Raw genomic sequence first — 11938 nt, forward strand, 5'->3', positions numbered from 1 at the left:
TCTCTGAAGGACTGGAGCCTCCTGGAAAGTTTCCTGGCTGCCCCCATGGAAACAGTTCATTCTAGGGCAGTCCCTCAGACTCAACTTGGAAGCGACGCCAGCTCCATAAACCAGCTGCCAAAACGAGCCGAACACTGTGTGTTTTGAAGCAGTTCACCGCTGGAGCTAGGAAAATGTTTGAGCAGCCATGACCCCAAATGCTGCTGTGGCTTAGCAGTGACACTGAAGGACTCTCAGGCTGTTTAGAGATATTTCTCTGCTGCAAAGACTTTAGGACTGCTGAGAATTAAATACAAGATTTTCCAAAAGCTAAAGACCCAGTAAGCATTTCTTGTCAGGAAAATCAATGAAAATCAGCTATCAAATTTCTCTTTATGATGGACTTTATGATGGCTTTGAACACCATTTCCCAGAAGGGCCAGTGGATAATATCTTGGCTGATCTTCAAGAGCAAAGTTGGAAGTGTGCAGTGCAAGTGCCAAATATGGCACGTGGATCAATTTTGGGTGGCACCCAGCCAGGCCGGCAAGGAGCCAGGAGCCTTCGCATCCAAAGCACAGCATTGAGAGAGCCAATGGTGCCAGCTCCCTGCTTCTTCTAGGTCCTGTGGGAGGCCAGGAGCTCTTCTGGAGGGTGATGCTGGAGTTAATGGTAGATGGCTCCCTACTCCCTGACTCCCGCCATGCTAGGACCTTCAGCCTCTGCTCTGGGAAAGAAAAGAATTTACATTGTATGTGAAAGGTTGTCTACTTCTGTCAGACAGCACTCTTCAAACCTAGCAATAATTTCTTCTCATAAATAATTAATTATGGAGAGATATATATGCATGCATACACGTATATCTATACTTACACATATTAACACCCAAGTTTCCCCCAAAACATCATGTTTACTTGAGGAACATGGGATTATTTAAAATTTGCTGTTATCCATTGAACCTAGTAGCACCAATTTCTCTTGCTGTGGTATTTGACTGGACTTCCAAGAGCAGAGACCTAAGTGGAGTTGACACATGCAATTGCCTGGACAAAATGTGACTTTCAGATCTTATTTTCAGAGTTCTCCTTTCCCAAGTTTGAGAATAAACCAGACCAACTCTGTCTCATCCCATGTCTCATCCTATCCCCAGACTACAGGTAGGACCGTCACTCTCCTCTCTCCTGACAGTCTTTCATCTCTGAAGGGACAGGGCACAAGAAAAATCACAGCCAGCTCCAGCCCAGTATCTTGTCGTCTGTCTTGTCCTCAGCCTCTGGTGACTGTGAGATGGTCTCACAAACCTTATAGCATGCCTCATTTCAGACTCAAATTGAGACCCTGTAGTTCCAGACTTTCTCTCTACTGAAGCCAATGGCTTGTTGCTTCCCTGTGATCCAGAGCTTGAGTTTTTGCCTACTGGCTTTCAATTCTGAAGCAACTCCCTGGCCACAGGACAGATCTTCATGGCTTTAGCCAGTGCAAGGACCAGCATGGCACATCCATCTCACTCTGCAGATTTAGCACGAGGAGAGGGCAGGGAGGATGGAGAACAGGTACCAACACACCCTCTGCCCTGCAGACAAGGTTCCTCTGGCAGGAGCAACACACCAAGAGGGTCCCAGCACTCCAAGAGGGTCCCATCACCGTCATTTGGGAGGGGGTGTTGTGGCCAGGCTGTATTCCTATCCACCCTGGTAAGGCATGATGGGCAGCTGCAGCACTACCAGTAGTCATTATGGGAGCACCAGAGAGCAAATATATGAGTGATTTGCTTGCTGGGTAAAATAACAGGCTCCCTCTGATATAACAACCAAAACAGAACCTGGGGAGTTCTGTTTTTTCAGGCTTTTGTTCCCTCCAGATTTTTTTCCAGGCTATTTGCAATTAGTTCATTGAAGAAGCTGATCTTGTAACAATAAATATCATGCCACATGTGGTTAGGTTCTGTTTTCTCTCCTGATACTTGCTCTATTTTCAGCAAGTCTTCAATAGAGATAGATATGGTCCCTTGGCATAAGAGCTCTGGAAAGCTACAGGGTTTTTTTTGGTGGACATCTATATCACCAACAAAAAGGATTAAAATCCAAAGTTAAAATACATCATGTCAGAATGAATCTCTCCTTCTTGCTCAGTGACTAAAAGGGTGGTGTCTCCTGTGCTGTCCTGGCATCCCAAGGTCTCCCCATGGGGTTCCTGCTTCCCTGCGATGTGACAAGGAGAGATGCAGCATCTTCCTTGCTGTCCCACCACAGCACAGACATTGTCCCACCACTGCTGGGACCTGGACACTCCTGCCTTGCACCATGACGGCATGCTGGCAAGTTTAAAGTGAGCCTGGAGATTTTTGAACAGATTTTTACTGTAGATTTGTTTGAGGCAGCTCAGTAGATGTCAATTAGAAGTTTGTTAAGATTTCAGAACAGCTTATGTGGCTTTTGCCATGCTTAAGAAGAAAATAATAAGATTTGGTATCCATGGAGCAAGTGGGCAAACCTTAATCTTTCCCACTGCAAATTGCCGGACTACTGTTACACTTCAGTGAACAGGTTTATACCTTTCCAGCATTAACTTGTGTGTAGCAAAGGCAATGCGTACATTGCTCAGATCAGAGCCAGCCTGTCTCACCTGGCTTTCCAAACCTTTTCCCAGATGTTGTCTTCACTTGAGTTTTCTATAGTTCTGGCACAAAAATCCTGCAAAATTTGTTTCTAATTTTGATGGTTTTTTGGGCCTCTGCTTTGGCAGAGAGAAATCACATCCTGTGATTCTAAGCCTCATTCTGACCTGATGTGCTGTGAAGTACAGTGTGCAGGAAAAGGTTGGGACTGCGAACAGAGCCCAGAGTCAGTGTTGTCTGCTCAGGGACCCAAACGGGGAGCGGGAGGAGGGAATTTGCTTTGCTGCCACAAGCTGTCCTAAGAAAAATAACTGCAAGAGAGAGGCCAGTGAGACACGGAGAGGAAATGTCCAAGAGACTGAGGCAGAAGGTGGTAGTTAGGAGTTGATGTTCTTAAGCCTGGTCTATCGCTGTTGCTGCTCAAGGTGCTGCCATGTGCTGAGTGTCCCTTTCCCCAGATAAGATGAGCTGGAAAGGCTTTGCAGTGGGGAGGGCCAGTTCCCTCTCTGAAGAACCATCCTACAGCAAGACACAGCAGAGAAACCACAACTAGAGGAGGGGTGGAGGTTGCCCCTGTGTAATTAATGGAGCTGGGCTTTGGCCCAGGGCTGGAGTTTGACTCATCTAATTTGCAAAAAAACTGCTGAGAACAGATGTTTAAATATAAAAGCACCTTTTTTTTAGGAGCGTCCCTTCAACACATCTAGGATTTTACTGCACTCTTAACAATTGTCATAAACACTTTTTTTCCTCCCTGCTTCCCACATTTTAAGGGAAGGGCCCTGCTTTGCTCAAAAACACAATAACAAAGACCTAGCCCAGTGAAGACTCACATTTTGTGTGTCTCACCACTCTGTTTTTCTGCAGTCTTTCCTTTGGGAGAGCGGAGGGCTCACACTGTGGGAGTGCTTCCTCCAGCAGCAGCTGCAGCTGGCTCCTGCCCGAACATCTCTGCACGTCGGAGAGGCAGCTGTGACACAGCTGGAGTATGATGGTATCTCCCATAAAAGCAGCTTGTGTGCTGACAAGACAAACCCTTTCTGTTGAGTCCCTCTGCAAGGCTCAGCTTACAGCCAGATGAGGAAAAAAGACCAAAATCCCCCTGTCACCTGTGGCAGAGGAGGGAAGCTCTTGAGCATCCTGCCAGTGAGGCACAGCACCAAGCCGATGAGTTGGTGTCCACCTGGTAGTCCTGTGTTTCCAGCAGTGACTTACAACTCAAGCTATAACTGCGAGTCAGTGACAACAGTATGGACGTAGTTACCGAGGTGGGGGGATGATTCATGCTGTCTGTGTGGTGTTCAGCCTCATCAGCAGCATAAATGCCCCCATGGCCCTACTTGGTTCCTTGGAGTTTGGCACAGCTCCCTCATTTCAGGCCTGGCTTTCCCTGGCCCTTCCACCATGACTCCCAACCCTTCTGTCTCTCCAAACAGGGGATGCCCTGTGGAACTCATGCCCCTACCCCATCCCGGGTGGGCTGCCCTTCTGCAGAGCCCTGATGGGCTTCCTGCTGTGGCTCCCCAGCTGTGTCTTTCTCCTCTCTTTGTCCTGGTGCTTGAGGTAGGACTTCGTGGGTGGCCTTTAGAGATGGCTACTTCCAACTCTGTTGAGTAAACACAAGGATGTAGGGAAGCAAAAGAGCTCTGCAGAGATCTTGTGGGTGTATGAAGTTAATCAGCAAGAGGTGAACTGCCCCTTCCCAGCAGGAACTTTGTTCTTGTTCCAGTTTTGTGGGATTGTTTCTCATCGTCAGTGTGGACAAGGTTGAAATATATGAAGACTGGCTGGCCTCAGAGAGCCTGACATCCCTGGTGTCTGGCAAGTTACAGCTAAGCAAGGCACTATGTTCCAGACTTAAACAGAGTCAAATGTACCATAGAGTTGCTGGGCTTGGACCTCAGCAGCCTTGCACAAGCCTGGGCTGACACCAGGCAGGGTGTAGGTGAGTGTGCAGGTGACGAAAGGCAGGGTGCAGGTGACACCAGGCCTGGCTTCTGATGGCAGGAGCTGCTTTGCTGCCTGGGTAGCATCTGATCCTCCAACAGTTTCTGCCCAGTCCCAGTGTGGGAGAAGGCACCTGGCTGCAGGAGTGATCCCCAGCTGCCTGCCCAGCACAGACCTCCACAGCCTGGTGATGTTTGTTCAGAGAGCAAAAGGCAACAGCACATCAGGGATTGCTGCAGGTCCCCATCACCAAGCTGAGCTACCCAAATGCCTCTGACCAGGCACGTTCCTTCCCTTACACCCCCATCTCTGTGTTTTGTTCTAGCCTGACAGCCTGGGGCCCTGCAAATGAGGTGATGGGGGATCAAGGGCAAACCTGACTTGACAGGGTTAGGTTCATTTGCCTCCAGCACTGAACCCTTTATCACCACCAAACTGGGATTCCTCCTATTAGATAAATATTCTGCTATTCATGTCTACGGAGCCAGGGTCAAGCCCTGTTTGTGCAGGAAAGCCTGACAGAGGGAGACCACCCAATATAGATGCAATTGAACTGGTTTAACTTGCACAGGGGGGAAAAATAGCTGAGGTTAATGTCTTGGCAGCAAGCAATAAAACTGATTGGGTATTCAGCCACATATCTGAGCAATGGGAGCTGACAGAGTTATCCCCTGGCAGCAGGGCCACACTCACTGTCCCTCCGTGCCCTTAGCACAGTTCAGGCTTGAGCCAAGCCTGTGTCTCACAGATGAGCGGGGTTAAAAGCATACACTTGGGTAATGTCAGGTTTTAGGGCTCAGGTCATGGAATAACTTGCTGAGGGGCTGTAATAGGATCCTGCCTGGTCCCTTCACAGTGTGCACCACCTTCTCCTGGTGCTTTCAGACTCCTAATGAGCCCCAGAGATGAGGCAGGTTTGTGACAAAGATCTCTAAAAGCTGGTCCATGATCAAGCATATCCAGCTCTGGAGGGTGTGGAGGAGGGATGGAGGGGACACCACCCCCAGGGAGAGGCAGGACAGGACTTCCCAGGGCTTTATCTGAAAAGGGCGGTGTGAACAGGATGGGATCCTTGTGCTGGCATTAACAGTTGTGAAGAGATGTTCCTTTCATCAGCCCTGGCTTTAAAGTGCAAAATCATGTGCTTTTATCTCAAGGGGAAGCCTTTGGATTCTTCTAGTTGAAAGAACTCTTACAATTTATGGTATTTCACATTTGAAGAGACTAATGGCAGGGAAGATTTAAAAGCATTTCTTTTATAAAAAAGTTAACCTATACAGCATGTAGCTAATGTACAATGTACATTTCAGCGTGCAGTCAATGATGTTAAACTGTGCTATTCCAGAAGGCAGGCCTGAGGGTTGGGAGCACGGGGATTGGTATTCCATTCAGCTCTGTGCTACTGGGAAGTTACAAAAGAAAAGGAGTGAAGCCAGGATCGCTCCCTTGTTCTCCCCAAAAATATGAGGCACAGATCCAAGACTTTGGCTCTTGTCACCTCAATGACTGCATCTTCTCTGAGAGAACTTTCCAGTACCTTGCCATGGTGTTACATCACTTGTAGGACACAAAGCTGCTGGGTCCTGGTGGCAAAGACCTTCCTGCTGGGAAGAGGAGGCAACTGCTGTGCAATCCTGGCCCTTGTGGTGCCCATCTGTGGCCTGGACCAGCCCTGTGCAGATCCATCAACCCAGCCAAAGGGCTGGGACAGGACTGTGTCCTGAACGTCAGCTCCTGATTCAGAGGTGCTGAATGGTATGCTGAGGGGCAGGTTCATCTCTAAAACATGGCAAATCCTGAGGTCTGAACTGGTTGGTGAGTGCAGGAATGGTAAGAGAAGTGTGGAGAGGATCCTCCAGCACATCTGCTGCTGTGTTGATTTGCAAGGAAGGCTACAGTCCAGTTTTCCAGGAGGCACTGCTGCCTGGGTCACAAATAGGTGGCCAGCATCACATCGGCTCCAGTGGGAGCATGAGCTGGAAATGTTCCCTCTCTGCCCATGCTGGCATGCATTAACTGGGGTGGGAACAAGAGAGCTTGGCAGGACAAACTACTACTCAAGTGGCTGACCCTGGACAGGAGATCTGGGCTTGGCTGGTCAAGCAAGGGCTGGCATGCAGAACATGGTGGACTTGACTTCAATGCCCATGTTTGAATGAAGTTTTAAGCATCAGTGAGCTGGTCCACTGGAGGGAAAAGTCTCCTCTGGAGCTGATGGAAAGCTGGACGTAGATATGGATGTGTCTAAATGATATTCTTGCTCCTATGTGTTGCTGAAGATTGAAACCCTGAGCAGAAGAATCGGGGAGATGGGGTAGCTCGTGGGAGCAGATGTGCTCTGCACAGAAAAGTAATTTCAAACAAAACTATGGGATCTGTGACATTATTTACTCATTTCCTTTAATCTCATATGCAATTTTATTCTATTGCTACTCTGCTTGTCTATAGACCTGAACAGTTTATTACCGTAATGCCAGGCATTGCTTTAAATGGCCCTCTATGCCCTTGATTTAAAAGATCTGTGTACAACACCACCTGGATGTCATCTCTGCAAAAGTCCTTCCTTCCTTTTCTTCCTCTAGGTCTTTTGTCCCTGTTCAGCCACTTCCAGGATGGCGTGAACTGTCTTGATCAGTTTTCAGCAACCATTCAGTAGTGCTTGCAGACAAGTCTGTGTTTCCAAACTGCAGAGAGAGGTTGCCAGAAGGAGGTCAAGTGCCTCAGGTATTTCTAGGGATTAGTGCTCAAATACCACCTAACAGTGATCAAAAGGAAGCATGGTTTTGCCCAGTAGATATCAAAATATGTGTCTGCTGAAGGCCTTTGGTGATCTTGATTAGCAGACCATATGGAAGCTTGCTGTTACATCTGCTCTTTTGACCAGTTGCCTTGACCCCGAGAGAGACAAATGGCTAGACCTGGGTCAGTGAAGTATTGTGATGAAAGAGCTTTGGACATCTGTTGACCAGTCCTGAAAAATATATTTGTTGGAGCCTCCAAGGCACCAAATGATTTGTCTTCCTCCACTCCTGTGTTAGGTAGCCATCTGAGCCAGGCCTGTTTGCAATGAAAGTAGAACATATATATATATATACATATATATTTATATTTTATTATTTTTTTATTTTTTTATTTTAATAGTGGGGTAAATAGAGCTCACTGCATCATAGACAGTTAGTTAAAGCAAGTTGATTTAATATCACTGAGTCATGAACAAGTCAAACCTTTGCCTACTACCTGTTTCTTCTGAGACATGTCAGGGCATCTTTAAGAACAGAGCATACTTACGTTGGAATAATAGGTTGCTTAATAACAAGGATTTTTTTGCTGAGTTGTGTGAAATGCCCCTTACATAGATTGAGTATTAAAGTCCTGGAGACATTGCTGTAGTGTGTGACAGTAATTATTACAAAATGAAACTGTAAACACATGGTTTCCCTGCGAAGGCATTGTGTAACTGTGAGTTAATTAAGCTTCCCTGCCTCTGTTGGGGTGGATGTGGTCACCTCCGCTCTGCAAAGGGCAAAACAGCACAGAGATGGTTCCTTGGCTGCTGCAAATGCTTCCCACATCCTCAGAAGAACTTAATGCTAAATGTCCCAACAATGTGGGTAGGTTTGGTTTTTGAAGTAAGCATTGTCTTATTTAATTAAAAGCTTTTTTTTGTTTTTTTTTTCCTTTTCTTTAAAACCTCAGTTACAAAGGCCATAGAAGAGGCTGCCTACACTTCCCTTAGCTGGCAATGTGCTGCACAACTTAATCACCAGATAGCAAGTTCTCACTTTACGGAGATCTAGAGTGGTGGTTGTTAGCGAATGTCCACGGTGTTTCTGCAGGATCTCTTGCTCAGGTGTAGTTAAAGTAACTGTGTCTCCTCTAAATGCACATGGCTAATGGATTTAACTGTGAAGATCTCAAAACCTGCGTATAACAGAGCAGTGCCAATGTGTTTTTTGTGCTATCATGATATGGCATCCCATAGAGTAAAGCAAGGATTAATTAACTGCTGGCCCTCACAAACCAAGTGGTCTCAGTCTGCTGGACGAGTGAAAATGTGAGAAAAGTGGGCAGTAAGGGCAGGGGTGCACTATTTCTAGCAACAGTGCTCCGAGCAAGAGATGGAAAGGTGAGGATTTAATTGCAGAGTGCTAATAGCGAGGCAGGCTGCAATTTTTTTCCAAGTCTGGGTGGTTTGTATGCTGTGGAGTAGGGTGCGGAGCTGAAAATGAGTATGTCTATTAGCATACTAACTGTTGCTGTTTCATCTTCAGGATCTCTTTTGACACCTCGGTGTAATAAGGATGGAAATTATAAATTGTGTGCTATAAAATCTGGTGCGTGGACTCACTTTGTGCTGATGAAGGTGCATTTCCTATGAGGCAGTCTAATGCCATGCTGCTTTTAGCTGAGTCAGTCCATGGCACCGGTAAAAGCCTTTGCTCAACAGTTGGCAGCATTTCAGAAGCTGTTTGGTGGAACACAGTGCAACTTCATGCTCCCTTTTGGTTTGAGGGGACCCCAAAGGATGTTTATCTTAGAGGTGTGAGCCTCAGCCTGTTGTAGCAGTGGGCTTAGTTGACTTCTGAAGACCTATTGAAATAGGATGAAGACTCTTGAGGTCTACAGAAATCATGCAGTGAAAACCAGTGGTGGTGGGTCTCCGCCACTAGGGTGAGAAGATCAGATTTTATTCTTCATTATACTGTTAAGCTGCCCTGTGACCAAATTTATCTTTCCTTCTGGTATGTGCTCTGTGAACAGCACCCAGCAGAGTGTGTCCTGCTGTGCCCACCGAAGATGTGCCTTGAGTCGTGTAGCTCTTGGTCATGCTGTGATCTGAGAAGCATCCACACCTTGATGTTGGTCCCTTGGGCATATGCATGTGCTGGACCACACTGCCCAAAGTACAGACAGACTATGCTGAGCACTGGACCCCACTGTGTGCTTGTGTCCATTCCTACGTCTCTTGGTGGTGATATCTCCTCCATCCATTTGAGAGTATCTTTCTCATCCCTGAGTTACTATGTGCTGTGACTGGTGCGGAGTGTCCTGTCCCAGCAAGGCAGCTGGACATTTAGGCTAAGAGATATTCTTATAGCCTCAGCCACTGCCTCTGCCTGCTTTTTGCAGTGTTTCTAGCTCTCCAGTGCAAGAGCAAAGCAGATGAGGCCATAATCTGAGTGATCTACCACCTCCTGAGATGGAGAAGTCCTAGACCGAGACGGTAGGTCCCTGCCAGGGAACACCACTACATTCCTGCAGTGCTTTGGATGCCTCTGAAGCAGGATTGCGTACAAATCCTGTAATCCATTAACGCCAGCTGCTTTAATATTGTACTCAAGTTACCTTGATTTTTTTAGCTTTAAGAATGGTGCAATGACTTTTAGAGTGTGCTGCTGTTACAAGTGTATCCTTAAATTGTCATTTTCAGGCATCAGGGGAACAAAGCCCCCTTTTAAGTTGGGTTCAGTACCATTTTATAAAGAAGAGGTAAATCTATATAATCTGGAGGGACATGAGAACTTCTCAGCACTTAGTTTTGTTACTTAATAACATTGCTTTCTTTAGCTTTTTTGTAGTATTCAGATTTCTATATGAATCTCAGACATAACTATTACTGCTAAAGAGTCATTTTAAAGATTTTTAATCATACTGAAACATGATAGGAATCTACGTTGTGCTACAAACGCAGGCTGGTATTAACAGGCATCTTACCTGGTTTAGCAGGTGGGTTGGACTAGATGATCTCCAGAGGTCTGTTCCAGCCCAAACCATTCTGTGATTCTGTGACCTTACTGAAGATTTCTATTGCTTTTCATCTAGCTTTATTTAATAAAACAGGAAAATGAAAGTCTGGTCTTTTAAAAGGTTATATGACGGTTTATTCCTTTTAGTTTTGAATATTGGATACGGGCACCTGTAAGAAAGTTCTTGCTCTCTTTGAGTCCAAATGTACTTAATTTTCATGTTATCATAAATGAGCCTTTTAATGCTTACAGACCTGAGTCAGCTAATAAATGCATGTAGGCTTGAGATTTACACATGCTCCGAGCAAGGGGATTACAAAGGACTCTTGACAAGACGGAGGGTAACTGTAGCAGAAGAGGTCTGCTTTGGAAACAAGGAGGATATGATTTCTTGGTCTCTCTTTTTGTTTGTTTGTTGTTTTTTTGGTTTTGGTTTGGTTTGGTTTCATTTGGTATGTTTTTCTAGGGTTTCTTTTTACACTGGTTCCGGAAAGTCCCATAAAGAAGTTATTTAAGTTTGAAATGAGACTTCTGTTAGCTCACCAGACTAAGCTTCCCCAGCTCTTGTTTAATATGCATTACACTCAAAAGTAGACTTTCAAAGGCATTTTAAGTAGAATAATAATAATATTGAAAGGATTGTGAGTGGAAGACCCTCCACCCTCCCTCTGGTGAACGAAACACAGCCATTTAATGCTTAATAGGCAACAGTGAGCTTTTCTGGATTAGAAACTTATTTTTTCCAGCTCACTGCCTAGAGCCTAATTTGTCTTTAAATCCAAAAATCCCAGCAAAATCCCCCCAACTTCAACATGTTTTTTCTCTATATAAACCCAAACTGTCAGGAGTCTATTTATTTATCTATTCATTTACAATGTTAAATGTAAATCAACCATAACTGGTTGTACAATATTGCAACAGATTGCACCGTCCCGAACAAAGAGTGAGAAGAAGCTGTCTAAAAATGTGGCCATAAAATGTCACTGGTGGAAGCCTGTGAAAGGGAGATAACAACGAACAGGGAACTGTTTGTCCAGTTTGGAGACAGAAGTCACCATTTTCTGTCACCTCAGTATAAGACGATTTTTCATGAGCACGTCTCAAACAGTGAATAAAGTGTTACGTTTTGGAATCAGAAGCAGACCTCGGGGGTGCATCTCTCAGTGCTTTCATCCCTGACACTACACAGTTCGATAAACAGATGTCCGTGGAAATTTGCTGCTGCTTCAGATAATGTCTGGCACCAAGGGAGGGTGAAAACCTGACAGTGGTGTGTGTCTGGGAAAACCTGTATTTACAAGCAGGATATGTCACTGATGCTCTGGGGTACCCAGGATAGCTGCTGACATGGAGCCTAGTTCAGACCCAGGAGCTCCAAAGAAGTGATGGAGAGGGATAGCCAGCCCAAAGACATCTCCTTTTGCATGGCCCTGCCCTCCCGCCAGGTCCTGGTCCTCTGGAGTTAACACCACCAGTGACTACTTTTATTGGGTCGTTTGGCTGTGGCTGTGAGATTTGAAGTCTGTGGCCATGAAATAAAGTCTGTGTCCCCTTCTGCTTCTTGTAACCCCTCAAGGACACTGCGGCTGCTGCCTGGGAAGCAGGAGGAGATGGAGGACCAGGCTGTCAGCTTGCATGTCCCTTGCCA

This window comes from Streptopelia decaocto (genome assembly GCF_964273445.1).
Source record: "Streptopelia decaocto genome assembly, chromosome: 3".
NCBI lineage: Eukaryota > Metazoa > Chordata > Aves > Columbiformes > Columbidae > Streptopelia > Streptopelia decaocto.